Here is a 5,589-nt window from a genome sequence, read left to right on the forward strand (position 1 = left end):
GTACAGGAGGAGAGGCCGATCATGTTGTTGCGATATCAGGAGAACTTGGTTATTACTAACGATCTCTCTTCTCTACCCCCTTCTATTCGTTCTGTTTTGCAGGAGTTTGATGATGTTTTTTGATACGATCCTTGCCGATCGATCGAACACAACGCACGCGGAAGACTGAACTGGAACGGAAAGGGTGGAAATCCCAAAACCTCTGAATCTAACCCACGGAATGATTTAGGCGAACAGATCCCTAAACCCCAACGTGCAGTTGACGCAGCAACTCGGGGACGCTGAATGACACCCGACGAGGGTGGGTTGTTCTCGCCGTTACGTCGATAAATTGAATTCGTCTTGGAAAAATCAAGAAGAATTCGAAACTCTCAAGAGAGAATAAAAACTCACAATTTGATTAAAGGTAGGCTGAAAATTTCGTCCAACACAAAGCCTTATATATAGGCAAAGTAAAGACTAAACCTAACTTGACTAACAAGCAAAAAGAAGCCCTAATTTCGAAATTCACAAGGCTGCCAAACAAGGCCCTTATTAATTCGAAAATAACAAAGCCCTTTAAACTAATGGGCTGCGAAAAATAACAAGACTGAAATAAATAAATGAAGTCTTCAAAATAATTAAAATCTTCAAGCTTCGGCCCACTCGCATGTAATGAGATTAATTAAGCACGGGCTCAATTCGCCAACTCCAATGGGTCTCTTCATCAACTCTTGAGCCCGCACTTCTTGAACTAAGCTCATCAAGCTCTCCTTGAACTTCTTGGCTCGAGCTCTTGTAACTGGACCAACAGGAACATGCACTGGATCTTGTACTAACGAACCTTGGGCTGCATCATTCCCCTCCTCTTGAAGAGGATTTGTCCTCAAATCCATAGCATCACCTACATCAAAAGGACTCAAATCAGTCACATTAAAAGAAGCACTCACATTTATACTCACCTGGTAAGTCCAACTTGTAGGCATTGTCATTGATGCGCTCCAACACTTGAAATGGCCCGTCGCCTCTAGGAAGTAACTTGGATCTCCGCTGCAATGGAAACCTTTCCTTGCGCATGTGCAGCCATACCCAATCACCGGGCTCAAACACTACTTTGCGACGTCCTTGGTTGGCTCGCTCGGCATACTGCTTCGTACGCCTCTCAATATTCATCCTTGCCTTCTCATGAATCTGCTTCACAAAATCAGCCTTTCTCTTGCCATCAAGGTTAGTATACTCATGCTCAGGTAATGGAGATAAATCCAATGGAGTCAAAGAATTTTAAATCCATACACAATCTCAAATGGCGAAAATTGAGTAGCAGAATGAACAGAACGATTATAAGCAAACTCAACATGAGGCAAACAATCTTCCCAAGACTTAATGTTCTTCTTGATAATAGCTCTAAGCAAAGTAGACAAAGTCCGATTCACTACCTCTGTTTGACCATCAGTTTGTGGATGACAAGTAGTAGAAAACAACAGTTTAGTACCCAACTTACACCACAAAGTCTTCCAAAAGTAGCTCAAGAACTTCGAATCCCTATCAGAAACAATAGTCCTAGGCATGCCATGCAATCTAACAATCTCTCTAAAGAATAGATCAGCTACATGAGATGCATCATCAGATTTATGACATGGAATAAAATGTGCCATCTTAGAAAATCGATCAACAACCACAAAGATGGAATCTCGACCACGCTTAGTCCTAGGCAAACCTAACACAAAATCCATAGAAATATCAATCCAAGGTGCTGTAGGAATAGGCAATGGTGTATACAATCCATGGGAACTCACCCTAGACTTAGCTTGTTTACATGTAACACATCGACCACAAATTCTCTCAACATCACGTTTCATATGAGGCCAAAAGAAATGCTCATGCAGAACAGCTAAAGTCTTAGCAATGCCAAAATGTCCCATCAAACCCCCACCATGAGACTCAAGCAATAACAACTCACGTAAAGAACATTTAGGAACACATAACTTATTCTTCCTAAAAAGATAGTCATCATGCCTAAAATACTCTCCACTCGCAGCTCTCGCACATGCTAGATAAATCTCACCAAAATCAGCATCATGCTCATACAAACTCTTGATACACTCAAAACCAAGCAACTTAGCATCTAAGGTAAAGATCAAGGCATACCTCCGAGAAAGTGCGTCAGCCACCACATTCTCTTTACCTTGCTTGTATTTGATGACGTAGGGAAACGTCTCAATGAACTCCATCCACCTTGCATGCCGCTTGTTCAACTTGTGCTGCCCCTTCAAGTGTTTCAACGACTCGTGATCCGTGTGAATGACGAACTCATTGGGCCACAAGTAGTGCTGCCACATTTGCAAAGCTCTCACCAATGCGTACAGCTCCTTATCATACGTGGGATAACTCAATGTCGCCCCGTTTAGCTTCTCGCTGAAATACGCAATGGGTCGTCTCTCTTGCATCAACACTGCACCAATACCAACACCAGAAGCATCACATTCAATCTCAAAAGATTTGGAGAAATTAGGAAGAGATAATACCGGGGCGTGGGTCAATTTGTATTTCAACTGTTGAAATGCCTCCTCTTGCGCCTTGCCCCACTTAAACTCCACATTCTTCTTGATGACTTCCGTCAATGGTGCTGCAACACTGCTAAAATGAGGCACGAATCGCCTGTAGAAACTAGCAAGTCCATGAAAGCTTCGAACTGCTGCAACGTTCCTCGGCGTTGGCCACTCTTGGATAGCTCGTATCTTCTCGTCATCAACCTGTACACCCTGCGCACTAACAACAAAACCAAGAAACACAAGCTTGTCCGTACCGAAAATGCACTTCTTAAGGTTAGCAAACAACTTTTCCTTGCGAAGCACATCCATAACAGACCTCAAATGTTCAACATGCTCATCATGATTCTAGCTATAAATGAGGATATCATCAAAGTAGACAACAACAAATCTGCCAATGAAAGCACGCAAAACATGATTCATAAGACGCATGAACGTACTAGGCGCATTAGTCAAACCAAAAGGCATAACTAACCACTCATACAAACCAAGTTTTGTTTTAAAAGCAGTTTTCCATTCATCACCTTCCTTAATCCTAATCTGATGGTATCCACTACGCAAATCGATCTTAGAAAAGACACAAGAACCATGCAACTCATCTAGCATATCATCTAAACGAGGGATAGGATGTCGATACTTTACCGTGATGTTATTGATGGCTCGGCAATCACAGCACATCCTCAAAGACGAGTCCTTCTTCGGTACAAGTAGAACGGGTACCGCACAAGGACTCAAACTCTCCCTCACATGCCCTTTGGCCAATAACTCGCCAATTTGCCTCTCCAACTCCTTTGTCTCCTCCGGATTGGTTCGGTAAGCTGGTCGGTTCGGCAGTGTAGCGCCGGGCACAAAGTCAATCTGATGCTCAATCCCTCGAATTGGTGGTAAACCGGCAGGTGTATCGTCGGGAAAAACATCATCAAACTCCTGCAAAACAGAACGAATAGAAGGGGGTAGAGAAGAAAGATCATTAGTAATAACCAAGTTCTCCTGATATCGCAACAGCATGATCGGCCTCTCCTCCTGTACACACCACTTCAAATCACTAGCCCTAGCAAGAAAGGACTTATGAATCAATCCATTCTCCTTCTTCTCCAAGGGCTGGTCCTTTGACTTCACCTTGTCCGCCTCCTTTTGCAATTGCACTTGATCCTCATAAACTTGTTTAGGAGTAAGAGGAACAAGTGACACCTTTTTCTGCTTGTATTCAAATGAGTATTTGTTGGTGAAGCCATCATGAATAACACGGCGATCAAACTGCCACGGTCGCCCCAACAGGATGTGGCTCGCTTGCATAGGGATCACATCACACACAACCTCATCCTCATACTTCCCAATGCAAAACGGAACCTTCACTTGCTTCGTCACTTTGATGACGCCTGTCTCATTCAGCCACTGCAAACGATATGGCTTGGAATGCTTCTCCGTGGTCAGCCCCAATCTCTCAACCATGGCTCTACTAGCCACATTCGTGCAACTCCCGCCATCAATGATCACACTACATACCTTGTCTTGAACAAGACATCTCGTGTGAAAGAGGTTCTCCCGCTGCTCTCGCTCATTGGGTTGAGTTTGGACACTCAAGGCTCTCCTAGCTACAAAAAGCTGTCCATTGGGCGCGAAAATCTCCTCACACTCCTCCTCATCATCGGTACCATCTCCATCCTCCAATTTCGGCATATCAGGATCGGTCTCATCACCATCCGTCACGACTTCGCCGTCATCTCTCAAGATCATAATTCTCCTGTTCGGGCAGTCACTCATAATATGCCCGAAGCCTTGGCACTTGAAGCACTTCTTATCTCGATTTCGACCATCAGAAACGGCCGGACTGCCCTGATTTGCTGCACCGGATCCCTCGGGTCGGGACCTAACGAACGGCTTCTTCTCCTCTCTCGGCGGTGCCTCCTTTTTCCATTGATTCCCTTTTGACGAGGAACTATTAGAAACTGGTTGCGATTGCCTCCAATTGCCCTGATTCTGGCGCTGGTTGCTGCTGTTGTTGCCCCTCCTCTTGAGTTGATTCTCGATCTTGATGGCCATGTGAACCATGTCCTCCAACTCAACGTAGTGCTGCAACTCCACCTTATCACGAATATCCCAATGCAGACCAGTCAAGAATCTCGCCATGGTCGCCTCTCGCTCCTCCACCACATTGGCTCGAATCATGGCAACCTCCATCTCCTTATAATACTCATCCACACTCCGACTGCCTTGCCTCAAAGTCTGCAACTTGTTGAAAAGCTCGCGGTAGTAATGATTCAGCACGAAACGCTTCCTCATCACAGCCTTCATCTCCTGCCAAGTCTGAATAGGCGGCTCACTGTTTCTCCTCCTACTCGTCACCATCTGATCCCACCAAACAAGTGCATAATCGGAGAACTCAATTGCTGCCAACTTCACCTTCTTTAGCTCTGAATAGTTGTGGCAATCGAACATAAGCTCCACCTTTCTCTCCCAATCAAGATACAATTCTGGGTCATTCTTCCCTTGGAAGGGAGGAACGTTCATCTTGATGTTGCCCAGATTGTTATCTTGCCACGTTCTGCCGCCATCATCCTCTTCGTCAAATCCTGTATCATCTACATGCTCCTCATACTGACGGTGGAATCGACCTCCGCCACCACCACGGCCTCCTCGCCCGCGGCGACCTCCTCGTGTGAAAGTGGTCTCTCGAGAATGAGACTGCTCCATCAGCTCGATCTTGTCGTACACTCCCTCGATTTCTGAGTGTAACATCTTGCCAAATTCTGAGCGAAGTGCCTCCACTACGAGTTTCAACTGTGGATCCATAACAGGACCATCGCTCACATCCGCACCCTGTTCATCTTTCTTAGACATAGTGACAAAGAAAACAAGAAACGGTTAGTGAAACAAAATAAAAGGACCTCACCACCTCACAAACACTCGTGTATCACTCAAGATGAAATCACTCAGCGCTCGTGTATCACACAATTCAACGGCTTTTTTCACTCTAATAATCTCACTCTCTCGTGCCTTTTTCCACTCAAATTCTCTCTCAAGGAATCAAATTCCCTCAATCTACCAACGGAACTCAAAG

The 5,589-nt window shown here is 45.0% G+C and overlaps 1 pseudogene; it reads right to left on the bottom strand.

Moving 5' to 3' along the window:
* Positions 1 to 951: 951 nt before the first annotated feature.
* Positions 952 to 5,048, bottom strand: LOC131017490 (uncharacterized; annotated as a pseudogene).
* Between the last annotated feature and the right edge of the window lie 541 nt (positions 5,049 to 5,589).

Source organism: Salvia miltiorrhiza, chromosome 3 (assembly GCF_028751815.1).
Source record: "Salvia miltiorrhiza cultivar Shanhuang (shh) chromosome 3, IMPLAD_Smil_shh, whole genome shotgun sequence".
Taxonomy (NCBI): domain Eukaryota; kingdom Viridiplantae; phylum Streptophyta; class Magnoliopsida; order Lamiales; family Lamiaceae; genus Salvia; species Salvia miltiorrhiza.